The sequence below is a fragment of the Haematobia irritans genome, chromosome 1 (assembly GCF_050003625.1).
Source record: "Haematobia irritans isolate KBUSLIRL chromosome 1, ASM5000362v1, whole genome shotgun sequence".
In the NCBI taxonomy this organism is placed as follows: domain Eukaryota; kingdom Metazoa; phylum Arthropoda; class Insecta; order Diptera; family Muscidae; genus Haematobia; species Haematobia irritans.
This window is the reverse complement of record NC_134397.1, coordinates 66,568,315-66,582,371: the sequence shown is the minus strand read 5'-3', so window position 1 is coordinate 66,582,371 and position 14,057 is coordinate 66,568,315. Positions and strand designations below refer to the sequence as shown.

At 33.0% G+C, this 14,057-nt stretch overlaps 1 long non-coding RNA gene across 1 annotated transcript; it reads left to right on the top strand.

The window, feature by feature from the left end:
* The first annotated feature begins 12,983 nt into the window (after positions 1 to 12,983).
* LOC142221116 (uncharacterized) lies at positions 12,984 to 13,699 on the top strand. The gene is made up of 2 exons (XR_012717955.1): positions 12,984 to 13,399; positions 13,469 to 13,699. It is a non-coding gene; the product is annotated as an uncharacterized LOC142221116 (long non-coding RNA).
* Positions 13,700 to 14,057: the final 358 nt, after the last annotated feature.

The window sequence follows — 14,057 nt, the reverse complement described above, 5'->3', positions numbered from 1 at the left end:
TCACCATCCGAAAGTTGTGGACAAATTTTACCATGAATTGACATAAATGACAAAAAACTGAAGAAAAGGATGTTCCGCATTACTTAAAAACCAATGATGATATAAATTATTTTGATATCGTAAATAAATTTAAAGATATAATTGAAAGGCCTGATTATTTTATAGACGCTTAAAAAATAATTTTAAATAGGATTTGTTCACCAATTTGTATGAATTCGCAAAATATATTTTAACTTGACCTCATAGCAGTATTTATTTCTTAAGTTTTTTTTGTATAAGTTAATAAAAAGAATGTGCCACTTTTTGTGCCACTTTTCAAAAATAATTGTGCCCCTTTTTTCGACGTTTGCCACTTTTTGTGCCACTTTTTGAAAATTCCCAATGGTAACGCTGTCGTCGGTAACCACCTCTTTCGGCGTCCACTGCGTTCACCGTCCTCCGTGCTCATTTCACCACGCTTGAATTTTGCATACCAATCAATTATTATACCCTCCACCATTGGGTGGGGGGTATATTAACTTTGTCATTCCGTTTGTAACACATCAAAATATTGCTCTAAGACCCCATAAATTATATATATTCTGGGTCGTGGTGAAATTCTGAGTCGATCTGAGCATGTCCGTCCGTCCGTCCGTCGGTCCGTCTGTTGAAATCACGCTAACTTCCGAACGAAACAAGCTATCGCCTTGAAACTTGGCACAAGTAGTTGTTATTGATGTAGGTCGGATGGTATTGCAAAAGGGCCATATCGGTCCACTTTTACGTATAGCCCCCATATAAACGGACCCCCAAATTTGGCTTGCAGACCCCCTAAGAGAAGCAAATTTCATCCGATCCGGCTGAAACTTGGTACATGGTGTTAGTATATGGTATCTAACAACCATGCAAAAATTGGTCCACATCGGTCCATAATTATATATAGCCCCCATATAAACCGATCCCCCGATTTGGCTTTCGGAGCCTCTAAGAGAAGCAAATTTCAATCGATCCGGCTGAAATTTGGTACATTGTGTTAGTATATGGTCTTTAACAACCATGCAAAAATTTGTCCACATCGGTCCATAATTATATATAGCCCCCATATAAACCGATCCCCCGATTTGGCTTTCGGAGCCTCTAAGAGAAGCAAAATTCATCCGATCCGGCTGAAATTTGGTACATTGTGTTAGTATATGGCCTCAAATACCCATGCAAAAATTGGTCGATATCGGTCCATAATTATATATAGCCCCCATATAAACCCATCCCCAGACCTCCGGTGCCCCTTGGAAGAGCAAACTTCATCCGATTCGGTTGAAATTTGGTACGTGATGTTAGTATATGGTATCCAACAACCATGCATGAATTGGTTCATATCAGTCCATAATTATATATAGCCCCATATAGACCGATCCCCAGATTTGACCTCCGGTGCCTTTTGGAGAAGCAAAATTCATCCGATCTGCTTGAAATTTGGTACGCGGTTTTACTATATGATATTTAACAACCATGCCAAAAGTGGTCCATATCAGTCCATAATCATATATAGCCCCCATATAAACCGATCCCGAGATTTGGTTTTGGAACCTCTTGGATGAGCAAATTTCATCCGAGTCAGTTGAAATTTGGTACATTGTGCTAGTATATAGCCGTTAACAATCATGCCTAACTAGGTCCATATCGGTCTATAGTTATAGATAGCCCTCAGATAAATCGATCCCCAATCACACAAAAATTGGTCCATATCAAGTTCATAATTGTATATAGCCCCCATATAAGCATCACCCATATTTCAATTCTGGCTCCCTACGTACCGTGCAAAAGTCCATATCGATTCGTAATTATTTGTAGACTTACATACATTTTTGTCTAATATATACCACGTGTGGACTAACTCACAATTTAGAAAACAATTTAAGATACCACAACCCAAGTAATTCGATTGTGTATAACAATCTTTCGTAGAAGTTTCTACGCAATCCATGGTGGAGGGTACATAAGATTCCAAATTACGGCCGTTTATACTTGTTGTTGATTTCCCTGGGGCAGAGTCCGGAAACTTATTACCAAGCCAAGTATTTGCTTCCACCGTATTTTTTCCCTTCAGAAAACAGTATTTTATCAAAACACGAAATTCCTTTTTTTCCATTTTTTCCACAATAACGAAAGTTGATTTACAAAAGACGCTCTATCTCACAAACTAATTGACTTACAGACGTCAAATTTTGACACGAATCACTTGAAGGTTGGTACTATATAAAAATAATATGCATTTAATATTAGCGACTCCCATCTATATGTCAGACCGGGGACTTATCAGCCAACCTGTTATCTTTTTTGTCTAATATATACCATGTATGGACTATCTTACAATTTAGAAGACGATGTTAAGAAGTTTTAAGATACCTTGCCATCAGTAAGTATTACTACAACCCAAGTAATTCGATTGTGGATGACAATCTTTCGTAGAAGTTTCTACGCAATCCATGGTGGAGGGTACATAAGATTCGGCCTGGCCGAACTCTATATACTTGTTCATACTGAAATGCTACCCATAAAAGAAATGCTTAGCTGAGAAATATTTTTCCATCTATTTTTGGCATTAAGATATACTCAGACAGTCAACCTGCAATCAAATCCTTGGACTCAATGTTCCTTAACTCGAAAACGGCCATAGACTGCCGCAAATCTCTCACAAAGATAGCTGAGCAGTGCAATATCCACCTAATATGGGTGCCTGGTCACAGGAATTTATCAGCGAACTGCGAAGCTTTAGATTACCGGCAGACCTGGAAAATGTTAACCTAAGCAGTCTGCTAATGTTTTTGGAAAATTTTGGTTGGATCAACGGAAGAAAATAGTCAGATGGGTTCTATGGTAATAAATACGTATTTTTAGCTAATGTGGTATCCGAATGGACTGAATAGTCTAAGTGAGCCTGAAAATAAATCGGGCTGGACTTTAACCTTACATAATCTAACCCTAGATAATATTAAAGCGATCTTGGTCTCAGAAACTGAAACCAGTTCGTAGATTTTATCATTGACCTTAACATAGAGTAGAACAGAACTCATTGATAAGACAAATTTCCATCTACTTTGGTATCACAATTTTTTGTACATAGCTAACCTAAAGGTCTCGACGGTAAATCAATCAAACCATTATTATTCGGTTAGCCGCTATATAAACCAACCCCCTGATTTCGCTTACTGATACTCTTGGAGGAGCAAATTTGGTACGCAACGGTGAGAACTCGTGTCAAACGCAAAAATAACTTGCAAATCGCCAAGCCATTTCCCATCGATTGAAATAAAATAATAAAAAGAAAATACGTTGGCTAGGGAGAGACATCGAAAGGGTACTTTTCACTTGCATACAGCTGCACCAAAGGCAACATAGGAAAGGTTTTTTGCATCACATTGGTACTGGCGATGAAAAATGGATCGACAATCCCCAGCGAAAACAAGTATCTTACAATCTTAAATACCAACCACCATGAATAAAATGTAATAGTTTCCGAAACCCCTCGTCGTAGCGGGTTACTTTAAAATAGGTGAAACCTCTAAAAGGTGGACACTCACGGTCGCCTAAATTTTGTCCACCTTTGAGAGGTGCCCAGATTTGAAAGGTTAATTTTAGTGTGTTAATATAGCAAACGTCCCCAGACAACTGTCCATGTTTGGGAGGTGTCCGGTTTTCGAGTGTCCATGTTTGAGAGGTCTCACTAGAAACCTAGAATTTCTAGTAAATGTGATGACAGCATATGGGGGCTATACCAATAAGATGCATATTCAGCGCACCCTTTTATGGACCTGAAATACCTCTAAATTTCTAATTTGAACTAAATCGGAGAAAAATTTCGATGTGTGGAAGCATAAGAAGTCAATTCGCGAAATCGATCCATATGGGATTATACCAAAACATGGTCCGACACACACTATATTCGCCGGTGGATGGAAAACCCCAATCGAGGATCGGTTTATATGGGGCTCTATAAAAAACCCTGAACCTATGGTATATATCCCATCTTCGAACTTGACCTGATTGCGAACAGAATCTGAATCTATGCCAACTTTCAGGAGGGTTACGTCATTAATGAAGGCTGTAGCATGATAACAACAGACAGACGGGCATGGTTATATCGTCCTAGAATTTCTCTCCGATCAAGAATATATGGTATATACTTTATATAGTCGGAAATCGGGTTTTGGATGTGTTACAAACGGAATGTCAAACTTATTATACCTCCATCACTATTCTATGGTGGTAGGCATTATATATTGGGGCCATGTCTCATCATCGACGACAAATCCGAATATCCAGGGAAAGAAGTTTATGCTGTGTATTTTTTTAGGACCATCTAGTTTTGATATGCTACGTGCTGCTGCAACCGAGTGTACCGATGACAGGAGCTTTGTATCGAACTCCATAGATGCGCTTGAGCCGAGCATTATGTGATAAACGCCATAATATGGAAATGGAAAGGCACAATAGAAGGTGATTTTGCAGCATGATAACGCTCGGCCACATGTTGCAAAACCCGTACAAACTTATTTGGAAACACTCAAATGGAAAGTTCTAGGTTTGGTTAGGTAGCCCGATGTATCAGGCTCACTTAGACTATTCAGTCAATTGTGATACCACATTGGTGAACTTCTCTCTTATCACTGAGTGCTGCCCGATTCCATGTTAAGCTCAATGACAAGGACCTCCTTTTTGTAGCCTAGTCCGAACGACGTTCCACATTGCAGTGAAACCACTTAGAGAAGCTTTGAAACCATCAGAAATGTCACCAGCATTACTGAGGATAATCCACCGCTGAAAAACTTTTTGGTGTTCGGTCGAAGCAGGAATCGAACCCACGACCTTGTGTATGCAAGGCGGGCATGCTAACCATTGCACCACGGTGGAAAGGTCTAACCCACCCACTGTTTATCCGAGACATCTGTCCTTTTGATTACCACTTATTTCGATCGATGACCTATAACCTGCCTGAGCAACCACCGACATTCCCCGAGCACAACCAATCCCGAGAGTAGTGTTTACCTCGCCACGACATCACCATAGTTGTGGAGAGCTGCTGGTCGTCTGGAAAGATTTGAACAAGTTGAGGACCGTTAGGTCTAACCCTCATCTCATCCACAGATCCACAACCCGTCATAACCTCACTCAGGAGGGCTTCCGAAATTTTTCATCTAGCCACGTGTTCTCTAGTGCCGTGTCCACTCCCCTTCCTCCACTCCACGTGTACCTTGCCACCGTGTCCTCCGATTCACACCGTCAAATACCCACACTTAGAGCGAAATCCTAATTTTTCCGAATCCTTCCATCTCACACCGTCAAAAACCCACACTTGAACGCAATCTATGGCGGTGCGTACTCCCTACATACGAATCCTTAATGATTGTCCTTCCGTCTTATGCCGCAGCGCAAGTAACGTGAAAAGAGCGTAACCGAACCACGGACACCGGATTCTATTGTATCCACTCATGCCACCCTACTTTCGTCCACTTCTTCGTTCCCCAACCACCGACATTCCCCGAGCACAGCAATCCCGGCAGTAGTGTTCACCTCTCCACTCGCCACGACATCACCACCACAGCTGAGGAGAGCTGCTGGTCGTCTGGAAACCATTAGGTCTGAGGACCATTAGGTCTCGCCTTCACCGCATCCAGAGATCCACAACCCGTCATAACCGCACCCATGAGGGCTCCTTAAAATCTTCTCCAAGCCACGTATTCTCTAGTGCAGTGTCCCCTCCTATTCCTCCACTAGGGCTAGGAGATCACTCTAGCCACGTAAGGTACACGTGGCTAGAGTGAACGCCACCGTGTCACTCCGTCTCACACCGTCAAAAACCCACACTTGGCCGAAACTTGGGGTGAGGCTACACACGAATCCTTAGTGACTGTCCTTCCGTATGCCTTCTCCTTATCTCAGTCTCTAGAATAAATTTCTGTTATGTACTCCTTCCTTCTCCGAGGCCTGATCATCCCAGCCGGAAGGGGAATAACCCCGTCATTACAGCTTGTCTAAAATTTCATTCCGGAGGAAAGTATTTTGTGTCTGGGTGTAGGGCAAGACTAAAAAAATATACTCTTGGAATATTCCACCCACTGTAATTGATGAAATCACAGATTCCATTATGCCGAATATCTATGCAGATAAATTGAGAAATGCTTTCTATGCTGAACGATAAGTTGCTTTTGGAAAATATTGAATGATCATAGCATAACTATATTGGCCTACCGGCTAGTTAGTCTTCATGCCGTTAGGTTTCCCAGTGGCATAATGGACCCCTTGGCTTAGTCCATGTTCGCGACTGATCGATGAGCGCTGGTTAATTTGTTCATGTGTTCATTTGTCTGCCATCACGTTCAAAGTCATTCGTCCCTCATCCACCATCATTCGTCCATGGCTATGCCAGTAGAGATCTATTGGCAATTTGTGGATTTTTTTGGTTTTTGTTTCTTTGCCGTTTGGCAAATGGTAAATTTATTTAAACATAAATGTTGTTGAAATGTGACAAACGATTAGAAAATTGATTGTAGGTCCAGGCCAAGAGGAATAGAGAGAGGGAGACAAAGAGAGCAGAAGATCTCAAAAAAAAAGGCTTAAGCGATTTATTTAGCCATTCGTCTTTTTGTCGCGACCACGGCATCCAAACGGTAGAAGGAAAGAATTTCATTTGCTCGTAATGAGATTTAATCTAAATGGAACAACATTTTTGTTTGCTTTGGCCCAGTCAGTTCTCACAACTTGGCAAGATAACGTGGCCAATGAAGATGATGAGGATGCTGTTGGTGGTGGTGATGATATTCCCCCCGTCTCTCAGCAATGATTTATAACCGATTTGTTATGCCGTGCTGATTTGTACCGCTGCTGCAAACTCTAGCCTTAGTAGGTCGATTTGTCTTCTTCATCGCTATCTGAATGCCACCGAATAAATGATGTTATGCTTAAATAGTTTAAGTGATAAGCCTATTGAATGTTTTTGTGGACTTAGTGGTCTTAGCCAACGGATGAAAGTGCTGCTTCTCTAAGATCTAAGGTGCAAGGATTTTCTTAATATGTCTTAGTTAAACGATCTGGAATAAATATGTCAATTTTTTTTAGAGATAACCATGAATTCCACTTTTACAAAGTCATCGATCTTTGAAAGAAAATTACGAGAAACAATTTTGTATACCCTCCACCATAGGTGGAATATTAACTTTGTCATTCCGTTTGTAACACATCCAAATATTGCTCTAAGATCCCATACAATGTGTATATTCTGGGTCGTGGTAAAATTCTGAGTCGATCTAGCCATGTCCGTCCGTCCGTCGGTTAAGATCACGTTAAATTCCGAACGAAATAAGCTATCAACTTGAAACTTAACCCTCTAATGCCCAATCCCGCCTCGTTAAATCAGGAAGCTTTTAGTAGAACACACCTTAAGGCAACAAAAATGGGTAAAAAAAGAAAACTTTGTTAAAACTGTTCACGAGGCTTTGTAACATATACTGAATTTTACCGTGTTAATTTTTCTTGTTTAGTTTTCTTGCTTTTGTTTCGTTAACATTGAATATTTAATCAGCTGGCAAAAAAAATTGGGGCATTAGAGGGTTAAAACTTGACACAAGTAAATGGGCCATATCGGACCACTTTTACGTATAAACCCCATACAAACCGGCCCCCCGATTCGGCTTGCGGAGTCTCTTATAGAAGCAAATTTCTTCCGATCCGGTTGAAATTTAGTACGTTAGTGAATCCAAGTAATGAGTTAATGCTATGCTTCGTTACACTCTAATATGCATAAAATCCATTTAAATTCATTTCCACCTTGATTTTCTCCACCAACAATTATTTGCCAACATCAACCAAATAAAACATCAGAGAATCTCCCTCTCGCTCTCTGGCATGTATCATTTTGATAAATGATGTCAATTAATAATTCCCACAAAAACTCAAAAGAAAATTTATTGAAAACACTTCGTAAATGAAAGAAAGAAAGCCGATCGTAATAGAAAATTTTATGAAAATACAAATTTTCATTTTCGTAATTACATGGCTCATATCTAACTCAAAGGAAAAAAAAAACAAACATACGCAAATGTCGAAAACTTAAAGAAACACAAAACCAATGAAGAAGATGCATAGGCCACAACGAATATTAGATACCTTTCTCCGTGCAATACATACAAGAAAATTTTGTTATAGGATAGCTCCAAAAAATTGGGTTGGATCCACGGTTGCCATATCCAAAAATAATCTACCAAAATTTGGAGAAAAACTTCCCCAAAAAAACTACCAAACAAAAAAATGTTACTCTGCAAAATTTTATTTCTAAAGAAATAAATTTTGAAAAAATTTTGTCAAAATTTTATTTCTATAGAAAATTTTATTTCTATAGAAAATTTTATTTCATAGAAATTTTTGTCAAAATATAATTTTGATATTAAATCTTAACAAAATTTTATTTATATAGAAAATTTTGTCAAAATTTTATTTCTATAGAAAATTGTATCACAATTTTATTTCAATAGAAAATTTAGTCACAATTTTATTTCGATGTTAAATTTTCAAAAAAAAAAATATTTTTATAGAAAATTTTGTCAAATTTTTATTTCTATTTTACATTTTGTCAAATTTTTATTTGTATTTTAAATTTTCACAAAATATTCAAAGAATATTTTGTCAAAATTTTATTTCTATAAAAATTTTTGTCCCAATTTTATTTCTACAAAGAATTTTGTCAAAATTTTATTTCTATACAAAATTTTGTCATAATTTTATTTCTATAGAAAATGTTATTAAAAATTTTATTTCTATAGAAAATTTTATCAAAAATTTTATTTCTATAGACAATTTTGTCAAAATTTTATTTCATAGAAAATTTTGTCAAAATGTTATTTCCATAGAAAGTGTCGTCAACATTTTATTTCCATATTATATTTTCACAAAATTTTGTTTGTATAGAAAAGTTTGTCAAAATTTTATTTCTATAGAAAATTTTGTCAAAATGTTATATCTATAGAAAATTTTGTCAAAATTTTATTTCTATAGAAAATTTTGTCAAAATTTTATTTCTATAGAAAATTTTGTCAAAATTTAATTTCATAGAAAATTTTGTCAAAATTTTATTTTATAGAAAATTTTGTCACAATTTTATTTCGAAATTAAATTTTCAAAAAAAATTTATTTTTATAGGAAATTTTGTCAAATTTTTTTTCTATTGTAAATTTTCACAAAATTTTATTTCAATAGAAAATTTTGTCAAAATTTTATTTCTATAGAAAAGTTTGTCAATATTTCATTTCTATAGAAAATTTTGTGAATATTTTATTTCTATAGAAAATTTTGTCAAAATTTTATTTCTATAGAAAATTTTGTTAAAATTTTATTTCTATAGAAAATTTTGTCAAAATTTAATTTCATAGAAAATTTTGTCAAAATTTTATTTCATAGAAAATTTTGTCACAATTTTATTTCGAAATTAAATTTTCAAAAAAATTTATTTTTATAGGAAATTTTGTCAATTTTTTTTCTATTGTAAATTTTCACAAAATTTTATTTCAATAGAAAATTTTGTTAACATTTTATTTCAATAGAAAATTTTGTCAAAATTTTATTTCTATAGAAAAGTTTGTCAATAATTCATTTCTATAGAAAATTTTGTGAATATTTTATTTCTATAGAAAATTTTGTCAAAATTTTATTTCTATAGAAAATGTTGACAAATTTTTATTTCTATAGAAAATTTTGGCAAAATATTACTATAGAAAATTTGCAAATTTTTATTTCTATAGAAAATTTTGTCAAAATTTTATTTCTATAGAAAATGTTGTCAAAATTTTATTTCTATAGAAAATGTTGTCAAAATTTTATTTCTATAGAAGATTTTGTTAAAATTTTTTTTTCTATAGAACATTTTGTCAAAATTTTATTTCTATAGAAAATTTTGTCAAATTTTATTTGCATAGAAGATTTTGTCAAAATTTTATTTCTTTAGAAAATTTCGTCAAATTTTATTTCTATATTAAATTTTCACAATATTTTATTTCGATAGAAGATATTGTCAAAATTTTATTTTTATGAAAAATGATGACAAAATTTTATTTCAATAGAAAATTTTGTCAAAATTTTATTACTATAGAAATTTTTTTCAAAATTTTATTTCTATAGAAAATTTTGTCAAAATTTTATTTCTATAGAAAATTTTGTCATAATTTTATTTCTATAGAACATTTTGTCACAATTTTATTTCTATAGAAAATTTTATCAAAATTTTATTTCTATAGAAAATTTTGTCAAAATTTTATTTCTATAGAAAATTTTGGCAAAATATTACTATAGAAAATTTGGCAAATTTTTATTTCTATAGAAAATTTTGTCAAAATTTTATTTCTATAGAAAATGTTGTCAAAATTTTATTTCTATAGAAAATGTTGTCAAAATTTTATTTCTATAGAAGGTTTTGTTAAATTTTTTTTCTATGTTCTATGTTGTCAAAATTTTATTTCTATAGAAAATTTTGTCAAATTTTTATTTCTATAGAAAATTTTATTTCTATAGAAAATTTTGTCAAAATTTTATTTCCATATTAAATTTTCACAAAATTTTGTTTTAATAGAAAAGTTTGTTAAAATTTTATTTCTATAGAGAATTTTGTCAAAATTTTATTTTATAGAAAATTTTGTCACAATTTTTTTTGCATAGAAGATTTTGTCAAAATTTTATTTCTTTAGAAAATTTCGCCAAATTTTATTTCTATATTAAATGCTCACAAAATTTTATTTCCATACAAGATTTTGTCAAAATTTTATTTTTATAAAAAATGTTGACAACATTTTATTTCAATAGAAATTTTTGACAAACTTTTATTGTTATAGAAATTTTTGTCAATATATTATTACTATAGAAAATATTTTCAAAATTTTATTTCTATAGAAAATTTTGTCATAATTTTATTTCTATAGAAGATTTTGTCAAAATTTTATTTCTATAGAAAATTTTATTTCAATGGAAAATTTAGTCACAATTTTATTTCGATATTAAATTTCCAAAAAATTTATTTTTATAGAAAATTTTGTCAAATTTTTATTTCTATTTTAAATTTTCACAAAATTTTATTTCAAAGAAAATTTTGTCAAATTTTTTTTTCTATAGAAAATTTTGTCAAAATGTTATTTCTATTGAATTTTTTTCAAAATTTTATTTCTATAGAAACTTTTGTCAAAATTTTATTTCTATAGAACATTTTGTCGAAATTTTATTTCTATAGAAACGTTTGTCAAAATTATATTTCTATAGAAAAGTTTGTCAAAATTTTGTTTCATAGAAAAATATGTCAAAATTTTATTTCTATAGAAAATTTTGTCAAATTTTTATTTCTATAGAAAATTTTGTCAAAATTTTATTTCTATAGAAAATGTTGGCAAATTTTTATTTCTATAGAAAATTTTCGCAAAATGTTATTTCTTAGAAAATTTGGCAAATTTTTATTTCTATAGAAAACTTTGCTAAAATTGTATTTCTGTAGAAAATTATTTCTTATTTGCAAAATCTACCAAAACATCAAGAATTCTACCAATTTACCAAACAGTAAGAAACGGCAACCGTGTTTGGATCCCCATCTACACGCACAGAAAAAACATGTTTGGACATGGTTGCCGCATCCATTTAATGCTTATATAGAGTATGTAATTGTCGCGAAAACTATGTATTTTGTCTTTGTAAAAATAATTTTCGAGCGGAGAAAAATATATGTTGGCAATAAGCATTTAAATGGTTCTCAAATGCCGCAAACATGTTCTATTATTTAAATGATAGAATTTGAGACCATTATATGGTCAGGAAAATCATGTATCTGACCATTCAATTTTTTTTACTTTTTTGCAGAGAAAAAAATATTTTTATAGTTTACGTATAGACATGTCTACAACCATTACATGGCCATAAAGACCATGTACATTGTTTTCGTGACCATTTAATTTTTTAATTTTTTTGCAGCGACAAGAATTTTATAAAAACATTGAGCAGGTACACACGATTTTCATTTTGCGCGTCAGTCGTGTGTTGATTGTTTCTTGGAATGGACGGAGAATACGGAATTATTGTGTTTTGTGTTAATTTATTTATTCAGAAATGGCACGTGGTTTTATGTGAATACAAACAAGGAAAGTGTAATTGAAAAAAATATACCTGGTTTTTGTTCTGCATTTTGATATATGGTATAATTTATTTTTATTTGCAGTTACATGATGTCTGCGTTTGTACATTTGATGGTCACGAAGTAAATATGGAATGATTACTTATTGTTGAAATTGAACCAAACTAGAGTGTGTAAAAATATGTGAAGTTTGCTTGCACGACATTATAAATACAAATAAACAATGAATTAGTTTATAAATAAATAAAAACAAATAAATAAAGTTGATTTTGTGTTTTCTTTTCTCAAGTGGCGTCCTTTTTTCGACGACGAAAAAAGTTTTTTCATAAAAATCAAAACATTTTAGGTTGTGACCATGTTCTTTTAACTAGAAGAAAAACATTTTTGACGAATAACATAACATTTTAGATCGTGACCATAGTCTTTTCATTCAAACAAAATTCTTTTTATCAATATAATAACATTTTAGATGAGGACAATTATATTTTTCTTAGAACCATGTTCACTTAGCCAACATGGTTGCAGGTTAAAATGTTACATGGTCGCCGCAAAAATAGCTGCTATCATATTATTTTGCTCTTCGAATATGATTGTGGCAATCATGTTTCTTCTCTGCGTGTAGTATTCTGGAAGCAATGGAATTTTGGATTAGCGCCAATGAGTTTTACCTGGCCTTGTCATAGGATGGAAGTATTCCGTTTTTGGATCTTTGGCATGCATTTAAAAGTTATGTCTCGGAAATTAAAAATACTGAAAAAAACATAAATATTAATATACGCTGTCGATGTGCTGTTACCAACCATATGACCAACTTATTATCCCCCATCCATCCCATTGTAGAGAATATCCATTAAAGGCCTGCACAAGACGTCTTATAAGACATATCAAGACATTTTTGTCTATTGAGGGTCATTGTTTACTCTCATTTGTTCCCGCAAATCATTGTATTTTTCCCTACACATGAACTATTATCTTGTGTGTACAAATACAAAAACTCACGCCAAACACTATTTACATATTCAGCATTTGCAAACTTACACACATCTCGCGTATTTGCAAGTTTTATATGGTGTACCTATTGTATTTCCATCTCCACGCTAGTAAAATGTATAAAACCACCACCATTTGTTTGGAGTTGTGAGTAAGTGAGAGAAGGAGAAACTGAGAAGCAGAAGAGAGCAATATAATGTCAAGTAGGGATGCCATATCACAATAAAACGAATGCTTTTATAGCTGAAAGCAGGGAGATTGATGGTAATTGCGGTGGTAATCAAATTCCTAAATATTTTTTGGTTTAAACTGGTAATATTACTACTAATAACTGACTATTTTCAGACTATTGCACCAGCAACTAACAATGAAAATATAACGGTTCACATATGAATTCTCTCCATTAGTGTTACCGCCTATTTTGCCGCTGCATGTAAATATAAAACTCCAAAATCGCAATATTTTCAATAAGCATAGAAAAGACAACCATATTATGTTATTTGAATTTTGATATATAACATAGGTACCTTTATGTTTAAATAACTAATAAACCAACATTCGTTATTTTTAAATTAAGTTTCTTTGCATTTCGATTAATAACATTTAATTAAAGGAGGTGATTCAGAGTCGATCGGTATATATTTTATGGGGTCTAAAATCAATATTTCTGGTAGGCACATTTTTTGTTTTTGTTGTTATTATACCCTGACCACTATTTAGGGTATAAAAATGAATGTAATTGATCGAAACACAGTCAAAAAATACCACTTTTTCTTCCTACAAGTTGGCAACTCTGACTAACAAATGCACCACAAAAGCATAGCAAAGCAAAAAGATGAATCTCTAGGAATACTCGGTCGCTATGCTTCGTGTCCCGAGTATTTGATGTTGTTTTGTGTTATTTATTCATTATCGATGAATGTGTTTATGCATT